At 52.7% G+C, this 19,919-nt stretch overlaps 1 long non-coding RNA gene across 2 annotated transcripts; it reads right to left on the reverse strand.

Annotated features, from left to right (window-relative positions):
- Positions 1 to 1,789: 1,789 nt before the first annotated feature.
- LOC117202538 (uncharacterized) lies at positions 1,790 to 6,604 on the reverse strand. Of its 2 annotated transcripts, XR_004484957.2 has the most exons (3): positions 5,885 to 6,157; positions 4,888 to 5,022; positions 1,790 to 3,232 (listed from the first exon to the last, which is right to left on the reverse strand). It is a non-coding gene; the product is annotated as an uncharacterized LOC117202538 (long non-coding RNA). The 2 variants fall into 2 exon arrangements; XR_007471508.1 differs by having other exon boundaries at positions 1,790 to 5,022; positions 5,885 to 6,604.
- Between the last annotated feature and the right edge of the window lie 13,315 nt (positions 6,605 to 19,919).

The raw sequence follows: 19,919 nt of genomic DNA on the forward strand, positions 1-19,919 counted from the left end.
TGTAGTCAAAGCAATGTGGTTGGGTTGATGTTACAGGAGCTGAACACAAGTTTTGATTAGTACAACTCCCAAATGTACAGTTTTTGCTTATATGTCTCTCCTGAACTTCAAAAAGCAAACTGGACCTCTTTTCTCTGTCCAGACACCTCAAATGGAAGAGGTCCAAGTTGTCACCCCTCACGAAACACACACACACACACACACACACACAGAGTCACTTGGATTCCTGGTCTCAGTAAACAGCATCACCATCTATGCAGCCAGAATCCTATCAGTCACCATCCTATTAGTCACCCCTCAATTCTACCTCCTAAATATATTTTGAATCTGTTCACCTCTTAGATCTCATCACCGACTTCCTGAACCATTGTAACAGTTTCCTTCCTATTTTTTAATCTTGCTCCTTCCAATCCATTCTCCCTACTGCAGCCTTAGGGATCTTCTAAAAGCACAAATGTAATAATGTTACTACTCTGCCTAAAACCTTTCAGAGATGGCTTAGGGCCTGAGGAATACCAGGCATATACTGTAAGACTTTGCCGGAATTATGATGTTGGTCCTGCAACACCACCTCTTTGGCATAGGTGTTGCTCTACAGACCACAGGGATGGGAATATTGACCTATACCTGGTTCAGTTACGGAAACCTCTCTCCCTTGCCACAGTGATTGGTCCAAGACTGGGCACGTGACTAGAACTGGGCCAATTAGAGGCCTCCCTTGGGATTTGTTCAAACCAACCTAGAGTGTAGTTATTCGGAGTCACATCTCCAACATGGGGCAAACTCTGAGCACTAGGAGAGGCAGAGGAAGGGGGTCTTGGACTGGGCAGCCCACAGGATCAGCCCCTAGTGTTCAGAATCAATCTGGTTTCCAGGTCGTCTTTTGATTCTGTGTGTGACCTGAGTATCCTTCCAGTAATCTTCCCTCCTTTGGCCTAAGCTAATTTGAATAGGTTTTTCTCACTTCCAACCAAAACATCCTGACTAAAGTGAAGATCCTTGGTTGTCTGGTGGTTCCCAGAAAACAAGTAAGAGTTCCTTCCAGCTCATGTTTTATAAACGTTATTTCATTTGATTCTTACTATAAGCTCGTGAGGCGAGTTTTATTATTATCTTGACTTTACAGATAAGAAAAGTAGGGCTCAGAGATGTAAAGTATTTTGCTCAAGATCCAGAGGCTGAGAATTAGGAGCACTTGGACACCAAGTTCCTCTTCTATTCAAGCTGCTTCCCCTCATCGCCCCCCTGCCCCCCAGCTTGTACACACACACACACACACACACACACACACACACACACACACACACACACACACACACACAGGCGCTACAGAGCGGAGCCCAGGGAGAGTAAAAGCAGCACTGGGATAGGGAGCAGACTGGGACAGGAGGGTACGGAGGAAGTCTGAGGATGATAAAGGCCAAGCTCCTCCACTTAAAATTTATAGCCAACTCCAGGTCCAGGAGGAGAAGAAACTCTCAGCTTCTTTCTTTTACTCCTCCTTGTAATGTTTTTTGTTCCCATAATCTGTACCTAAGGCTTGCAGTCTGTGCAATAATTCAGTTATATTCTTGGCAATTACAGTTCTGGGGGCTAGCCCGGAAACTAAGTCACTGTTTACAATACAGCCCTTTTATGAGTTGGGACTGTCCATATCTCAATTCTTTTAATTTATTTTGTCTTTTGGTTACGTTGTACTTTTTTTTTCTTCCAGTTTTATTGAGATGTAACTGACATACAGCACTGTGTAAGTTCAAGGTATATGGCAAAATGATATGACTTACATACATCATGAAATGATTACAGTAAGTTTAGTGAACATCCATCAACTCATACAGATACAAAATAAAAGAAAAATAAAAAAAATTTTTTCCTTATGATGAGAACTCTTAGGATTTACTTTCTGAACTTTTATATGTAACATACAGCAGTGTTAATTAATCATGTTGTACATGACATCCCTAGTACTTCTTTATTTCACAACTGGAATTTTGTACCTTTTGACCACCTTCATCCAATTCCCCTTCTCCCCACCCCCCCACCTCTGGTAACCACACATCTGATCTCTTTTTCTATGAGCTTGTTTGCTTTTTGAAGTATATAACTGACCTACAACACTATGGCAGTTCCTGGTGCATAACATAGAGATCTGATATTTCTATACATTTCAAAATGATCACCACGGCAATTCTTTTTACTTTTTAAGAAAGGAAGAGAAAATGGGCCTGCCCTGCTTTGAGTGTCCCTGATGCTTTCTGAAGCCACCCCGTATTATTGTAAAAATGGGTCAGGTAAAGCTTGGTGGGTCTCAAAGGGCAGCTGGAAATGGCAGGCGAGTGTCATAAGTAACTGTCAGTGAGGCCTGGTGGGGGAGGGGTGGAGGCCTTGCCGGTTTTGTGGGCACTCCCCTCACCCTCTTCATGCCCTGCAGCAGTGTGGCCAACTGTTCCAGAAAGCAGCTGTCTCCCTGAGGCTGCTCAGGCTGGCAGGACCTCCAACATCATCGGGTCCATGATTCACAAAGCTGGCCTTACTCTCTCCTCCTTGTTCTAGGCTCATGACCTCCTTCACATCCAGGGTTAACCAGAAATCATCAGGTGTGGATGACCATCTTCCCAATTGCAACTTTCACTGGACACATCTTCTCTGTCTCCACACCCCCCTTTTTAATAATGGTGGAGCCATCCCTCTACCAGAGGTGTCCTCACCATTCATGCTCACATAACATCTCCTTCCACCTTTTCTTCAGAAGCATCACTCCTGCATCATTCCTATGACTCTTCAAACCTGCTCTAGTAACTTCCATATTTTAACAAAACCCTTTGTATCCTAACAGAAGTAAAAATTAGATATGGCTATGAGCACTGGAAAACAGAGGATTAAACAAGACAGAAAATTCTTTTTCTCAAATACAAAACCAAGAGCTAAGAGCCCAGAGCGCGCACGGCGGCTCCCTAAACATTAGGGACCCGGATTTATTCTAACTTGGCTGCGGCTTCAAAGTTCAATAGGCTGTCTGCAGCTCTATTTACATATTCCAGGGAGCAGAGAGCAATGGCTGAGATAAGCACACCACTTCCCTTTAAAGCTACTTCTCCAAAGTTGCACGTGGACACCTCCACTTCCTTCCTGTTGGCTGGAACTGAGTCACGTGACCACACGCAGCCATGAGGGAGTCCTAGAAACTTGCTTTTATTCAGGCAAGCCATGTGGCCAGCTAGAACTGGAAAGTCTATAATAAAGGAAATGGGGGAGAATGGCTATTAGGGTCATCTAGCATTCTCTGGCAAAGCCTCCTATGATTCCACATCCCTTTCTAGACCTCTCCCTGTTCTGTGTTCCCTGTTGGACAAGCTGTCCAAACACTATAGCTCTACCATGGTCTGGCTGCCACCCCACTACTCCTGGAACACTGTCCTTATCATGTGCACCAATGACATTCATGTGGCCAGAGTCAAAGGATCTTTCCCCTTCTTCATCTTATCTGAGCTGGAAGTAGCATCTAGCACAGCTGACCACTCTTTTCTGGAAACACTGCTTTGTCAGTCTCCGGGACATAGCACTCTCCCGGTTCTCCTTTCGCCTCCCCAGCCTCTTTTTCAGTCTTCTTTCCTGCTCTGGCTCCTCTGTCTGACTCCTCTGGGTCCCTCTTGAACCCTCTCCTCTTCTGCATCTACCTCCTCAACCTAGGTGACTCCCTCAGATCCCAAGGTGTTTACCATCATTAAAATGATGCCTCCCAAAGCCCCACTCCCAGCTCAGGCCTCTCTTCCGAGCACCTAGTGACTGGACAATTGAACTGGATCTCTGACGGGCATCTCAACTCAACATGACTAAAACAGAATTCTTTTTTTAAAATTAATTAATTAATTTTTGGCTGTGTTGGGTCTTCATTGCTGTGCATGGGCTTCTTATTGCAGTGGCTTCTATTGTTGTGGAGCATGGGCTCTAGGTGCGTGGGCTTCAGTAGTTGTGGCACGTGGGCTCAGTAGTTGTGGCTCACGGGCTCTAGAGTGCAGGCTCAGGAGTTGCGGCACACGGGCTTAGTTGCTCCGAGGCATGTGGGATCTTCCCGGACCAGGGATTGAAACCCTGTCCCCTGCACTGCTGGCGGATTCTTAACCACTGCACCATCAGGCAAGCCCCTCAAACAGAATTCTTGATGTGTCTCCCTGAACTGTAGTCCCTTTCCTCCAGGCTACTCCACCCAATAAATGAGGCACTCAATAAATGACCCACTTACTCCAGCCAGAAACTTCAAAGTTATCTTTGGTTTCTCTATTCCCTGCCCCTACATCCATCCTATCAGTGTCCATGTGCAAAACAGCATCTTTCAACTACTCACCTTAGTGTGGCCACCAATTTGGTCCAAACCACCATTATTTTTGGCCGGGGCTGCCATAACAGTCTAATTATCTCCTTGCTTTTATTTGTGCCTGCCACCCACCCAATTTATTTTCACACAGCAGAAAATCAGAACACAGTCTTCTGCATAAAACCCCTCAATGTTTTTTTTTACTTTTTTTTTTTTTTTTTGCAGTACGCGGGCTTCTCACTGCCGTGGCCCCTCCCGTTGCGGAGCACAGGCTCCGGACGCACAGGCCCAGCAGCCATGGCTCACGGGCCCATCCGCTCCGCGGCATGTGGGACCCTCCCAGACTGGGGCACGAACCCGCGTCCCCTGCATCGGCAGGCGGACCCTCAACCACTGTGCCACCAGGGAAGCCCACCCTCGATGGTTTAATAAAAAGTCTCCATTCCTAAACACAGTCTTGCATGGCCTGGTCCCTGCCCACTTCCCCACTTCATCCTTGTTCTTTTTCCCAGGCTTGCTGAACTCCAGCCACAAGGTTTTGTTTTCAGCTCCTTCACACATTCACAGCTTACCTTTCTCAGGGCCTCAGCACAAACTGTTCTTGACTTGGAATGTCTCTGCTTGGCTTTTCCCAAAGCTATCTCCTCATTTTCTTGACTTCAATTTCACCATCACCTCCTCAAAGACATTTTCCCTGCTGGCTCCACCTAAAGTACAAACAGCTCTTGTTCTCTATCCCAGTCCTTTGTTTTTGTCCCAGCATTTATTTCAACCTGCAATAATGTGTCCTCCACCGAAAATCGGCCTTATGTAGCAAGAGGCTTCAGCTGTCTTGTTTACTGCTGAATCCTCAGCATCAAAACAGGGCCTGGCCACAGATCAGGCGCTCAGTCAAGCACCCACTATCTGCTAGAGGATGAATGGATAGACAGGTTCTGCAAGGAGGTGTCTGAGCTGCCTGGGGTGTCACAAGCAGACTGCATCCCCCTTAATAAGAAAAAACTGGGAATGGACTGAACAGTTCAAGATCTCCTCCTTACGTTGGACTTAACCTGTTGGTTGCTTTTACTAGAATGTGGTGCAACTAGTCTCTTGACCCAATTTTAACAGATCCGAGTTTCCTGCTGTCCCCAGAACAAATCGCTTAGCCCTCCTCCATCTGAATGAGTTTAAGGCTCATTAAAAAATGAGGCGTGCCTGGGCCTCATTTTTCAGATAGGTGGATTGAGACCCCAGAGGTCAGCCTTTTTAACATCAGAGCCCAGCCAGCGGTGTGAATACCTCTCTAACACAGGCTGTACCTTCAGTACCCCCTCCCCCCGCAAGAATCCTCTCAGCCATCTTGTCAGGATGAAGGTGAGGGACAAATCTCGGCAGGCAGTCGAAAGAGAGCGTGGTATTTTTAGCACGAAGGCTACAAGCAGCCAGTCTTTACCGGCCGGTTTACAAAGAATAAATGTTAATTTACTACCCCCGTCTTGAAGCCCACCCCCAACCCCAGTCTCCGAGGCCCGGCAGGAATGCCTTCCAGCACTTTCAATTCAGCCATTTTTCTAACCCTGCGCTCACCTCTCTACCCGGTCACCCCCGTAGCCCCGAGTTGTGGCACCCACAACTCGCGCTTCTCTCAGGCTGGGTTCCGGTGGGGTCAGTGACAAGGCCGACGTGGCGTCCACGTATTGCTCCGGCCCCCAAACGCCGGGTGCAGGTCCGGCCTCAGCCTGCCCCGCTCACCCAAGGGGCGAGCGCCGACCAGGGCCGCCCCCCGCCTGCGGCCCCGCCCAAAGCGGGACAAAGGGGCGGGCCGGGGACCGGGCGCCGCGGGTTCTGCCCAGGCGCGGGCTGGAAGGCCGGGCGGGGCGAGCGGTGGGGGCGGGGCGTGGAGGGCGGGGCCGCGCCGGGCGGCGCAGGGAAGTGGCGCCCCTTTCTCAGCCGCCGCCGGGCGCCGCGCCCCCGGCCCCGCCCCTCCGCGCCCCGCCCCCGCGCTCGGATGGCCTGAGTCGCGCCCTCCCGCCCAGCGCCGCCGAACTTGCTCTAACTTCCTTGGCCCAGCCCGGCCGCACCGCTGCAGTCGTCGTAGCCGCCACCGCCGCCGCCGCCGCCGCCGCGCCCGGGTGAGTAGAGCGCGGAGTCCCCGCTGGAGCGTCGGGCCCTGCCGCCCTCATTGTCTGAGGCCGATTCCCCTGAGCGCCCTCTGGGGACTAGGACTGCTCCCCATGTCCAGGATAGGTCCCTCCGGTTCCCTCGCCCCTGCCCCGGGGGCGGCCCGGCGGGCGGCGCTGGCTTTGTCTGCCCAGATCGCCCGTGAGGGGCCGGAGGCCTTGGCCCGGACCCCGCTGAGCCGAACTCGGGCGCCGGGCGGAGTGAGAGCCACAGCGGGCGACCCGGCTGGCGCTCGGGGTTCTGCCGCCCTCGCCCTGTCCGTGTCCCCGGACGTGTGCCTGCTGCGACCGGGCGCGAGTGGGAGCACTCGGGGAGGGAGGGGTCGGACCGCCGCGGTTCTGGGCTCTGCCCCTCTCCCCAGCCTCGAGCCTTGGGTTGGGCACTCCTTTCGTTTCCGTCACGGACCCTCGGCTGCCCGGAGCTCGGGCCAGGGGTGGAGGGCGGCGCGGACTGGGGAGGGCGGTCCCCTTCCCCGCCCCGCCTCGAGTGTGCTCTAAGTCGCCCACCCCGGCGGTGTGTACCACTCTGCCCTGCACGGGTTTGGGGCGGGCGGAGTTTGAGTAGGTGGTGATCCAGCTTCTCCGTGCTGGTCGTTTGGGGTTGTGCTTTGGAGCAAAGCCCGACTCCTGATCTAACTGGAGCTTTGGTCGAGTTGGGTCTGTGGCTGCGGAGTTGGCTTGTCCCGGGGCCACTGCTCCTGCGGGGAGGAGTGGTGGTGCCGCCAGTGGGTATGGGGTGTGTGTGTGTGTGTGTGTGTGTGTGTGGACACTGCCGCCAGTGGGTATGGTGTGTGTGTGTGTGTGTGTGTGTGGACACTGCCGCCAGTGGGTATGGTGTGTGTGTGTGTGTGTGTGTGTGTGTGTGTGTGTGTGTGTGTGTGTGGACACTGCCGCCAGTGGGTATGGTGTGTGTGTGTGTGTGTGTGTGTGTGTAGGGACACTTGGGTACCGGGACTGCTGGGACACGAATCCGGGAGGCACGAAGAAGTTGGTCTCAGGCTAGAAGGGGTCGGTGCTGTGAGGAGTCGGGAAATGGTTGGCCCCGGTACTGCCCTGGCGGCTGGCTGCGGCGCTGTGTAGCAGCGCGCTGGGGTCTGGGGGCATCCGGTCATCCTGGGCCGTGAGTTCAGGGCATTGCATTGGAGCCTTTGCAGGTGTGCTCTCTCCCATGGCCTGCTCCGTAGGAGTCCTTCTCTCTTCTGAGATGGGGGTTGCCTTGGGGCTGATAGGAGTGGGTGGAGCTGCTTGCCAAATCCTCAAAAGTAGCCTTCCCCCTTCCCCTTGACCTCAAAGTAGGGTAAGTTAGTGCCTGCAGAGTGCTCAGGTCACCCCTCCCTGTTGGTGAAGGGAAACCTGGGGCCTAGGCCATCAGAGCACCCCAGCACCCCTACATTCCCTCTACATTCAGTCAGCCCTGTGGAAGGCCAAAGCACCCTTGTTTCCAGGGATCCTCCTGGGCCCTGGCACCCTCAGAATGAAGCGCATATTCCTCCATGATGGCCCCATTTGCCCTTTCACCTCCTCTCTCAGCTGTCTCCAAGCTTTGTCTCGTCCTGAGGATCCATAACGTCTGGGGGTCAGGCCTTGGAAGCCCAGGCTACCAGACTGATTTCCCCTCCCCTCTTATTGCATCCCCACATCTCTGAACTCCACTTTTGGACTACCAAACATGGTCTTCAGTTCATTCAACAAAGCATGGTTGAGAGTCTGTGGGGTGCCAGGAGCTGTTGCAAGCATTGTTCCAGGCTCACAGCTGGCTGTCAGCTCTGTGTGGTCTTAGAACCCAGGCTGGACATGTAGTAGATGCTCTGTAGCGTTTATTAATCTGAGCTTGATCCCTGCTTAGCAGCATTATTCAGGCAAACAGGAGTTCAAGGCCACTGGTGCATTTGGAGGTTTGTGGCAGCCTCTAGGAAGAAAGGGGCTGCAGAAGGGTTGGCTGCCCAGGGAAGTTCCCCCCTTTACCAGCTGGGCAGCTGTGCAAATCTCTGAGGACAGGTGAGGGCGCCTCCCTTCCGGTGACTGGGAGTGGGAGGACAAAGCACTCCCACTGTGGGAGAGGAGGGGGCCCTGCCCTGCAGGTCCTGGTGGTAGTGAATTCCCAAGGAGGGGAGGGAGCAGGGAGTTCTGGAAGCTCTGGCTTGTGGAAACATTTCCTGAGGTCTCACTCTAGGTTGCAGTGCGCTCAGGGATTTGACTTGTTACTTGTTTAACTTCAACTGAGATAGAATTCAGTTTGGCAATGCCTGTAAAGTGCCATTGTGCCGGTCCTGGGAAACCTTTGCTGGTTTTAAAATGTGTAGTAATAGTTAAGTTGATTGAGACTTAATGATTGAGACTTACACCACATACTATCCTAGAAGCTTTACTTGTATTCATTCATTTAATACGTGAAACGACACAGTATGGTAGATAATGTTAACGTCCCATTTTACAGATGATGAAACTGTGGCCTAGAGAGGTCACAGAGTAACTTGCTTAAGGTCTGAATGTGAACCGGGTTTCCTCATACCTAATTAGATAATGCCTTCCTCTCAGAAGTGAATAAAGTTGATTAATACACTGAACAAGCCTGGCTCACAGAGGAACTAGTAAGTTCTTCAGTGCAGGTGCCCTTATGTTCCCTCTTCTGAAAGCATCTCAACTATCTGGGCACATAGCAGGTTGACTGGTGATGTAGCTTTTGTCTCCCTAAGGCCAGGGAATGGGAAGACCGGCACGGCCATGCACAGTAAGAGCGAGTCATTGCCTGTATCTGTCTAGATAGATCAGAGTTTGCTGTGGTAACAATCCTCAAATCTCGGAGAATTAAAGCAACAAAGGATTATTTCTTATACCACATCCATCGCATGTCTGTTTTATGTTGTTCTCACCGTGGGACCCATGCTGATTAAGTGAAATGTTCCTGGTCACTTGGACAGACGGACAGAGAACATGATGAATCTCACCCTGGCTCTTAAAGCTTCCACCCGGAAGTGGCATTTCAATGGTCGAAGCAGTCACATGGCCACGTACTTCCCTACAGGGTGGGGAGCAAAAGAGGACTGGGAACATTTGGTGAACAGCACTGATGCCTGCCACCTGCCCACCACTGTGCCGTCTCTGTGACTTCCCAAGGTCTGGGTCTGAGTGTCGTATGTTTCTGTGTCACCATGAACATCGATCATGAATTAGTCAAAGAAATGTCATTTAGGTTAAAGATGAACTGAGGTGCCACATTTGAAGGGCAGAGGTATGGTGAACAAAAATGCTTATTAGGGTAGTTAGAGGTTGTCTGCAGAAGCAGCTTGCTCCTCTGACCCTGGGCAAGTTATTTGAGCCCCTTGGGTCTTCTTTTGCTCATTCATTTATTCATGCATTAGTTTATGAGCCCAAGGACTAGTGATGAGTCCCAGGCCAGGGATTCTTACTAAGCACTTGTTTAGCTCCTAGCCTGGTGCTAGGGGCTGTAAACTGGGTTCCAGGATTCCTGTTTCCTGCTGCTGGGTCCTGGTGGCCTTTAAGGAGGGATGTTATTGCCTATGGGAAGCGAAGCAGGCTCCTGCTCTTTCTCTCTGCCCTGGCACATGAGCCCTTGGACTTCTTGGACTTCCTCATGCTCTATCTGTATGTGGCGAGTAGGGGCAGCCACCTTTCTTGGAAGCAGGAGCATGTAGAAGCACCTCTATAGGCCTTGCCCTTCCCCTTCCACCTGTGAGACTCTGGGGCTGAGCCTGCAGGCCTAGGGGTATGGAAAGGTAAGGTGGTGAGGTTACTAAAGGATGGAGCCACACGAGGACAGGCTTGAATATGGGGCTGGGGTGGTTCTCTGTCTTGTGAAGTGGTTTAGAACCCCTTTGTTAATTGCATTTTTCCACCCGGGCCACGCTTGCAGGGTGTCAAAGAGCTGGCTACCCTGTGGACCTTGCTTTTGTGGTTTGTCACCGGCTTTGTCCCTGGTGACTTCCAGCAGGGTCAAGAAACACTTGTGGAGGTGGTGGGACTTCAGGTTCTTCTGCTCGTGGTTAACGTACTATCCTTAGGCTTGTCTCCTCCTTTTTCAGGGCTTCTGTTTTCTCTCCTACCTGGAGTAGAGAGAGAGGTAATGGTGGTCTACAGCAGTGGTCCCATTCTTGGCTGGTCATCGGAGTCCTCAGGGGACTGTGTAGACCTGTGCTTTGAAAATCTTTGGTCTAAGTGAATGCCAGCATTCCTGATTTGTCTTATCTTCATTATAGCAGTGGGATATTCATAATGTCTCAACATCTGTTTTCTCCCTTAAGGGCATGTTTTTTTTTTTTTTTGGTTCAGACAGGGCAAGTGGCTGTGTTGGACCAGCAAAGGGCCTGGCTAGTAGGAAATGTTTAGTGCCGATGAAACATAACGATGAGTAATGTTGTCCAGCACCTAGAGTGGAGAGTGGTGAGGCCAGCTTTAGAGTTGTATCTACTTTCTAGCTGAGTGACCTAGACAAGTCTTTGACGTTTTTTCTTTCTTTCTTTCTTGGATTTGGTTTTCTTATCTGTGAAGTGAGATGAATCTGCCCTTCCTGTCCCTCGTGGGGTTACTGTGAAGCATACACCCTTCAGGTTTGAGAAGCAGTGTGTGCAGCCCCTGAGTTAGGGTGATACCCTGGTTTGGGACTGCTGCCGTCACGCTGACGGCTCTCAGCAAAGTGCTCACCAGCCAAGGATTCTGGGAAGCCCATTTCCTCCATTCTTGGGCCTGGTGGGGTTGGCCAGGGCTGGGCCTGGCTGGGCGTTGCTGTGGTTTTTCCTCAGGAGGCCGCAGGCTGGTAATCTGAGAGTAAGTGGGCCTGGGCAGGCTCCTGGAGGTCTGTTACGTCTCGCTCGCCCAGTAGCCAGGGAGAAGTTCCTAGAGCCCTGATGTCTATCAGCTGGATAGCTGGAGGGACCAGCTCCTCCCTTCTTGGGCTCTGTCAGCCTGTGCTGCGTGGCTGCGAGCCGTGGCGGGGCCATCGGGATCCTGGGTCAGAGCTACACTTCTGGTGCTGCCTCAGACTCTGCGTATGTCCTGGAATTTGGGAGAGCTGAGGCTGGGCTTTCCTGCATGGGTAAGGTTTGGGGAGGGGTCGGGACGTGGGGCTAGGCAGAGGTTGACCCTGAGGAGAGGTTCGATGAACCCCCTCTCTGTGTTTTCCCTGTTTACCTGTACTAGCTGCTGGGGCCTGTGCCAGTCTATTCTGCAGGGCCCAGGAAGCATTAAAAAAAAAAAAGCGGCTTTGAGGAATTTGTCGTCCTGATACTCTGGAGAGGGGCCCTCACAGCAGCTGGAATTAAATGAGTGTCCCCTGTATCTCTTTCATCCACACCCTGAAGTCTGAGTGGTGAGCCTGGGAGGGTCGAGGGCAGCAGCATATCCCAGGACACACAGTTCCAAGGCAGGGTCTGTGCTGATGCATCAGAAGCCCATCAGGGCACCATGGGATAACCGGGCTTGTTGGAAAGTGGCAGGTGGAAATAAGGGATATGGCCGCCCCAGCTTCAGATTTGGCCTCCCAGGGATGGGCGACTGGGCCCTACACACCCACTGCAGCAGTTCGGGCCATGTGTGACTCTCAGCTTTTGGAGTGTTTTGATCCCCAGTCTGGGGTGCCCACTCAGCTTGCTCAGGTCCCTGCTCTTTCCAGGCTTCTGGCTGCTGCCACCAGCTGCTCCAAGGAAAGGCCCTGGTTGCCCACTGAGTGACCATTGCCACGAAGAGACCCTGTTTCCTCTCCAGATGACCTCCCTAATGTCCGGCCACCCTGCAGCTTGGCTGTCTGGTTTCAGCCCTTCACCCCTGCGCCAGACAGACAGGGTCTGTCCCCCAGGGCTTGGTCGGGGAGGCCAGCCCCAGCCCCAGCGGTTCTCACACTCTGGGTGAGGGGTCCAGGAAGACTTGGAGCTCCATATTGTTTAAAAAAAAATTATTCTGACACTCGTGAAAACAGTAAGGCACGCTTTATTCAGGAGTGTCGTGAGAGATATAAGGACTACAACAGTGGGGAATGGGGTTTTGCAGTAGGGGAGAGAGATTGGGCTCAACCCCAGATGTTACAAGGGAGCAGAGGTGGGTGGGTGGATGGATGGTAAATTTATAGGAGGGTAGGGTAATTCTTTGCTAACTGACCTGACAGTTCTTGCTGAAGGCAGGCTAGAGTGATCAGGTGTCATGTGGCGGGTGCTACACGGGGAGGAGGAGGAATTTGGTCAGATGTGGAAGGTGATCAGCTATGGAGGGTGGGAGATCCTGGCTAAACTGCCTTAGCGGGATTCCTGCTAAAACTGGACTCTACAGGGACAGAGACAGAAGCCCGGGTTTGGGCCTCATGGGGCAGAGGGCTCAGAGGATCCTGACTAGTTTGGTCAAAAGGACACCGTCGGTGTACGAGGCACTAGCCTGAGCTCATCGGCACTCACGCTTGTCGCTCAGGAGTGGTGCCCCGCTTTGTGGACGTCACTCCCTTGCTTCCAGAAACCTAGTCCTTTTCTTTTCAGCACCTACTGGCTCCTTGGCCTCTGGCTCCTTCACTCTTGGCCGCTGGACCGCCCTCTGCATCCAGGAAACAGTATGGACCCGTGGCCTTGTTCCCTGTGCCCCCGCCCCCCGCCCCCAGGCCAGTGCTGGCTGCCCTTGTTGCCAGATCTGTTGGGAGCCAGATAGCAGCCATTTGACTCTGGACAGCCCTCCCTACTTGACCCTCTTTCCTTGGCCTGTGTACCTTGTGTTTCCTGTTCTCTGCATCCTGGGCAAACCAGTCTGACAACTTTATGGATCTCCCTCTCCCACAGGCCTGGGACCCGACTGTCTAATCTGCCTGAGCTGGGCCAAGGGAGGTGCAGTGGGTGATCCCCTCCCTCCCCCGCAATGCCGCTCCAGGGGCCTTCTGGCCTGATCCCCCGCTGCTTCCTTCCGCTGCCCAAGGCCTTCGATCCTCCTGGTTTTCTTTGCCCCCCTTGTCTGTTTGGTCACACCCTGCGCAGTTGACCCTGTTGGGTGTGTCTGCTACTCCTGGGGGGGCTCCTGTCTCGACAGTCAGCTTGTTAGGAACCAGACCCCCTGCTGTTGTGAGAAAAAAGGGTGTGTGCAGAAAATCTGACGGCTGCGGGTTCGGGTCTTCCCCCCTTCCTGAAGGCTGGCTTCCACCCCTGCAGGGGACAGTGGCTCTGTGCAGCCATCCTACCTCCACTGTCATCGTCTCCTGGTGTCCTAGCTGCTTCCTGTGAAATACAAGTAATGATATAAACATGGACAAGGGGGCCTGTCAACAAAAGAGCTGGTGGTAGCCATGGGGTTTTCATTCATTCCCGAGGGAGCAGGGAGGTGCGAGTGGTGTGTGCCCTGGTGGAGGGGTGGGATGGGCAGGCCTGTCGGGGGCCCCTCTGGGCTAGGGAGTCCTGAAGCTCTCTCTGTGGGAAGACAGATGCGGGGAGGTGGGGCAAGTGCCAGCTGGGGGGCTGCAGGATTCGTTGTGTTGAGGGTCAGTGCCTACAGGGCACTGCCCGCTCATGCAGAAAGGCGGTCAGAGAGGGGCCGGCCTTGGGTTGATGGAGGGTTGTAGGATTCTGCACCGGAGGTGCTGAGGGCCCACTGAGGGCCCAGGAACTTGTCTCCAGCAGCTGAGGTCTGAGGGCTCCAAGTGCCTGCGTGATTCTACTTGTTGTGGAGTCTCATTTGTGCTCCTTAATTTGGGGGCTGCTTGTCGAACATTGAACACTCATCAGAAAGCCTCTAATAGGATAGGGGAGCCAAACTTAACATCTTCCCTCTTTCCAGCCGCCTTTCTCTGTGGTCTGGGTGGTCTGCGAGTCATTAGGAGATCTTTGTGGTGGGCTGCGAGGTGGGGCAGGGAACCTCTGCTAGGTAGAGAGAGCGCCATCCAGGAACCACTCCCCGCCCCGCCAAGTGGTCTCACCCAAACGGTCTGGCCAGTCCTGGTTCTAATAGGCATTGTGTCATACCCCTCAGAAGCAGGAGAGAGACTGGGATGGTTATTATATTGTTCCTTAGGGGGAAAATCACTTGGAGGAAATACATCAGTGCTTCTGAGTGCAGAGTATTTATTGACGCGTCAGTTAAAGTAGGCTTTTAAACAACATGTGCGTATTCCCTTAGTAAGGAACAAGTGTGCAAACCCATCTCACAGCTCCATTTTGCAGCTTGCATTTCCTGAAAGGTACAGGAAGTTTAGTGGTTAAGGGGTTGGAGTTTAGAGCTGGGATTTTGGAGAAACTGTTTTTAGCCTGTTCTTGGAGTTGGGCCAGGCCTAGAAATCTGTTGAAATAGCTTTCTTCAGCTGCTAAAATTGGGATGAGTTTGTAACACTAGGACCTTGAGCCTCACTGATGACTGGGGAGGGCCCTGAGAAGGGTCCATGCTGAGGCCTGGGATGCCTGCGGCTCAGTGCCCCCAGAACCTCGGGGTCTTACAGTCTCATCGCGGACCGAGTGGACCTGGCTGCAGATGGTCCTCTGTATGGAATAACTTAGGTTTCCCTTCTGCCTTGGTCAAAATCGGCTCTTGGTCTTCCTAGGAAGGCTTTCTATTTTGGGACTTGGGGAGGAGTTGTGAACAGGGAACTCTCTGAGTTGGTAAGTCTGTCTTTATTCCAGAGGCTGGCACTCTCTTCCCCTTTTTCCCCCTTCTTCTTGTTCTAGGGAGATGCCAGAAACTGCCTGCAGAGAGCTACAAGCCAAATTTTTTGTGCCACGAACTTTAGGGATTTTAAATGTCAATTTAGTTTTAACTTTTTTCTTTAAAAAAGTACATAATGAAAGATACATAAAAATATATAGTGAAAATTAATATTTCTACCCCTGACCCCTTCAGTTCTGCTCCCCTGAGGCCCTGTCACCATCACCAGGTGTTGGGTGTCTAGTGAAGCGTCTCTGGCCTCCTCTTGTTTATCACCATGCCGTACACTACTTAGGGTGTTCTGATTTCTACCCTAAAGTTTATCTTGGGATTGCTCCATTTCAGCACACGCAGTTCAGGCCATTCTTTTTAACGGCGGCATGTTATTCCTCTGTGTGGTCAACCATGATTCACTTTATCAGCCCCCTGTGGATGGACATTGAGGTTGCTTTCAGTGTTTGGTTCCTCCAAGCCAAGCTGCAGGAATGCCTCACATGTACATTCTCAGAGGTCTGTCGTAGAGATGGCTAGACGGGGAATCCAGGCATGGGGTGCTTGACCAGAAAAGAAACACGCTGTTTTGATTCCAAGAGGGAGCATGAACATTTCAGAGTTTTTCTTTTGGAGGGATCTTGTGTTTCTGCAGTCAGAGCCTGTCTGTTTCAGCTCAGGTCAGCCTGCTTCCAGGGCACCTGGTGTTTGCAGCTCTTGGCTGTGCCCTGTGGGCCTGCTGTGCGTCCAAAAGTGTGATGTAAGAGTGTGAGGAGGCAGTCAGAGCCAGATAGGGTCTAGGGAGGTTCTGGGGAGGTGGGGAGTGGGGAGGCTTTTCGTACCTGGGCTTGAGCGGCCCCGGGAGTTTGCAGGAACTGGGCCAGGTGTGAGGTCCGGCATCCTGGCTGAGAAACAAACAAGGAATTGGGAATCAGTTTTTAGAAGAGCAGATTCTCCCTGGGTTTCAGGGGTTGGTGTGAAGCCTCTTGTCCAGGCCCCACTGGACCTTCCGCGGCTCTGGGATCCCCCTTCTCCCGCCTGCCCAGAGGCTCTGCCTTCTTTGTACCGCTTCAGGGCTCTGGGCCTGACTGCCACCCTGTGATTTTAAAAGCCTGTGTACAAGGCACCTGGTGTAAATAATAGATGGGTTTTTCTGTTTTGAGCAGGCGGCTTCCTTGCAGAGCAGAAGCAGGGGGTGAGGGCAGATGAGGTTTTCTTCCTGGGATGGGTTGGGGCAGGGAGAGGACTTACGTTGGAGCCATCTACTGGGATCCTTCTGGGAGTCCTGGGAGTGCTCTGGCTGTTTCCCCATCCTTGTGGCCACCGTGTACCCCAGAAAGGACCATAATCTTCCCCTATCTGGCTCTGGCCACCCCGTGCCTGCAAAGGGCAGGGCAGGAAGCGGGGAGATTTTAGGGCTGGCTGGCAGATAGCCCCCCTAAAAAGAAAGGTGCCCGATATGACCCTGACCTGGTGAGTTTGAGGCCTGCGTCCCTGCCCTGTCTCTCCCACCATTGCCCTTACATGCCGCCCCTGTGAGAAGTCCACAGCTTCCCATGCCCACCGCTCTGTTGTAAGGGGCTTGGAGCTTGGCAGCACAGAAGTTTCTGTTGTGGCCGGGTGGCAGCTAGGGCTGACCTGTGGGGCTGAGGAGGTGGCGCCTGGGAACTGACAGTGGAGCTATTCATGGGCTCTGCCCCGGTTTCCTGCTGCCTCCCATTGTGAATTATTTTGGGGGGAGGGGAGGAGGAGGGGGGTGGCCAGTGGCTCCATTGTTGCTGGTAGCGGGAGCCCATTATGCTAATAGAAGTCCTTTAGTGAACAGATCTTAGCCACTCCAGGGCCCCACTCATGTTCTCTGATGTTGGGTGAGCTGCCTAGCCCAACCCTGCCCTCTCCCAGTGCTCCCCATCCCTGGAAATCTGGAGGGACCCTGCCCTTTGTGGGTACCTCTGTCAAGATTCCCCTTCCCCCCTCAAGCCCCCTAGCTGTGCCTGGAACCCCCCTGGGTGTGAGAGCTCTGAGCAGCTGGGCAAGGAGCAGGGGTGCCCAGTGCCTGTCTTATCAGCCACCTGCCCGCTGCCTCTGGGAGTGGTGTCTGCCTGAGCTCTCCCGGCCCAGCTGCACCCTTGGGTGGGGGCCAGGCGTGTGCCTGGGTAGCTGTCAGTCTTGAGGCCCCCATTTTCCTTTGTACCTCAGCGCTCAGCCCGGTGTCCCCTGTGCCTCGCTGGAGCACTCAGCTGTAGAAAAGCCTGCTTGCTGGCAGGCCGGCCTGCAGTCTCTCCACCCGCCCCCCCCCCCACCCCGCTGCCTGAGCCACGGCCATTTTCCTTTGTTCTGCCATCTCCGGGCTCTTGAATCTCAGGCAGGCGGCGGCAGGCTGGGCAGGCAGCAGGCAGCGGGTGCACAGCACCAGCGGAAGCCCTCACGACATGAATCTTCCCACTGAGCCGATGGTGTGCAGTCTGCCGGCTGTACCGTCACTTCCCCCAGCTGTACCCCCAGCTCCCCGGTGGTGCTGAGATTTCCGTTTGTTTAAAGAGGGTCTTGCATCTTATTGGATCACAGTGATGCTGACTTGTACAGTGGGGACAGAGAGAGGGCTTGCCTGTTTGTGCCACTGAGGGTGTGTGAGAGGGAGAAGGACGGGGGGGAGGGCGAGTTCATGGATGCCTTTGGGAGCACCAGCCTCCTGGTCTTTGGCAGAAAAAGCCACTCCCAAGTGTAAATTTTGATCCCTTTACCTCCTGGTCCTTCTCCATGAAAGAGTCGTGTAGGAAAAGCTCTTAGCATTTAGTGGCAGGGGTAGTTGAGAAAACAGTAGGTTTTTTTTTTTGGTCTCTGTGGTTGTGGGAATTTTTCTCCAGCTGAGGGGAACCATCCATCTCCTGCCCCTTTGCATCTGCATGTCTCTCATCCCCAGTTTTTGGTGGGCAAAAGGAGCTTCCTCCTGGGGGTCTGATTTCACCCAGTGTGAGGTCACAGGCCAAGCTGAGGGTTACTCTCTGGCATCTCTTTCCGGAAGCGTGCCCGCCCCAACTCATACATCTCCAGCTTTCTAAACCGCAGCTGGAATCTGAAATGTAGTCCCCCTGCCTTTGACATAAGAGTTGTTTGGTATGAGAACTCCGGAGCTCTCACTACTTTTTTTCGTGTTTAGCATTTTTTTTTTTTTTTTATCTTTTCAAAACCCATCCGTCTTGAGATCAGCCTGGCTGTCTTATCTGACTCTTATCAGCCAACCTCGCAAATTAGGAAGCAAGTCCCAGCCCTGGACAGGGTTGCCCCTTGGAGTGCCCTTGTTTCAGCAAATGTTGTACAAGACTCAGCAAAAATAGCTAAGTTCGCAGTCATATGCATTGAAACACAGATGCAGCTTTTAGGGTAGTTGGGCCCAAACAAGTGTGGGAAAGGTCGTGACTGAGGCAGCACGCTGCTCCGGAAAAGCGCAGGGAAGTAAGGAGAAGGCTGAGGTTGGGTCCCAGCTGTGCGACTGGCCCTCTGGGTGACCTTGGCGATTCATTTCCATGGGGGTAGGTCTCTGGAAAATGGAAGGGTTGCTCAGATGAACTTTGGACGTTTTTGAGCTGTGACTCTTTGAGTTCTATGAATCTAAGTCCAAAATGCTTGGTCGCTACACTGAGCCCCTCGCACCAACTCAGGGTACCTTTTTGGAGGAAATGTCATCAGATGGGGTTAACGGAGGGCATCTCTTCCCCGGGGCATTTCTTCCTCAGGTTCTTGAGGGGCTGGTGATGGTGAAACCCACCCATCCTGAGCCCAAAAGCACACGGCCAGTCCTCAGGGGCTGAGTGTGGCACCAAGGAGCCCACTGAGAAATAGTCCTGCCTCAGACAATGGCATTGACCCTTTTCTTGGAAATACCACATTCCCTCTTTGGTGAACCTCTGGGGATGGAAAGAAAGCTCTTTATTTCACCTCCCACCAAAGTGAGGCCAGGCTGTTAAAAGTAAAAACAAAACCTATAAGACAGAGATACCATCTGTACTTAAATATCCAACTTGGTCCTGGGGGTGGCGGCTAGATTTACATTTTGTCTTTATTTTGTTAAAAATTCCAGGAGGCAAAAACGGGTTTCTGGCCCTTTATCTGCCTTTCCCCACCCAGCCTCCACCCCCTGGGAGGCCTCCTGTGCCCCATGGCTTTCCTCCCATTGTCTGCTGGGCTGGGATCAGCCTTGTCACTGTTCTGGGCTGTGTGTTTCTGCCCTGCGTCACAGGAGGTCTGTGGTCTTGGAAGATATCCAAGGGGCAGGGAGTCCAGCTTTGATAAACATTTGGTTAGAGTAGCTTCCACAGCTGTGAAATGGGAATAAAAATAACCTGTGAGGATCCAGTGGGATGCACTAAAATACTGAGCAAATTCCACAGTTAAAGCATTCCTCCGAGAGAGCTGATTGCATCCCTGTCAGTGGACTTACGATTAGGTGGGTGGGCTTTCCCCCATGACTTGCCTTAAAGGTCCTTTCCCTCCATCAGTGTTACTGCTTTTCTTTTGGGCCCCTTACACCCCACTGTTCAGAGTACTGCCCACTGGGCAGCACTGGCAACACCTGGGAGCCTGTAGCGCTGCAGACTTGCCTCACAGCAGCTGACGCAGAATCTGCTTTGAACAAGATTCCCAGGTGATTTCATGCGCTTTCAAGTTTGAGAAGCACTGGCTCAGACACCTCGTCCCGCCCTGCACCACCCTGAGACTCTCGCACCTTCCTCTGTCTCTTTTGTGGTTTTGCTGTCTTCACCCTCTTGCCCTCCTTAAAGCTGCCGACTTTAAAGGGCTCTGCCAGCTCCGGCTCCGTGGCTCCCACCCCCTCG

Source organism: Orcinus orca, chromosome 14 (assembly GCF_937001465.1).
Source record: "Orcinus orca chromosome 14, mOrcOrc1.1, whole genome shotgun sequence".
NCBI classification, from domain to species: Eukaryota; Metazoa; Chordata; class Mammalia; order Artiodactyla; family Delphinidae; genus Orcinus; species Orcinus orca.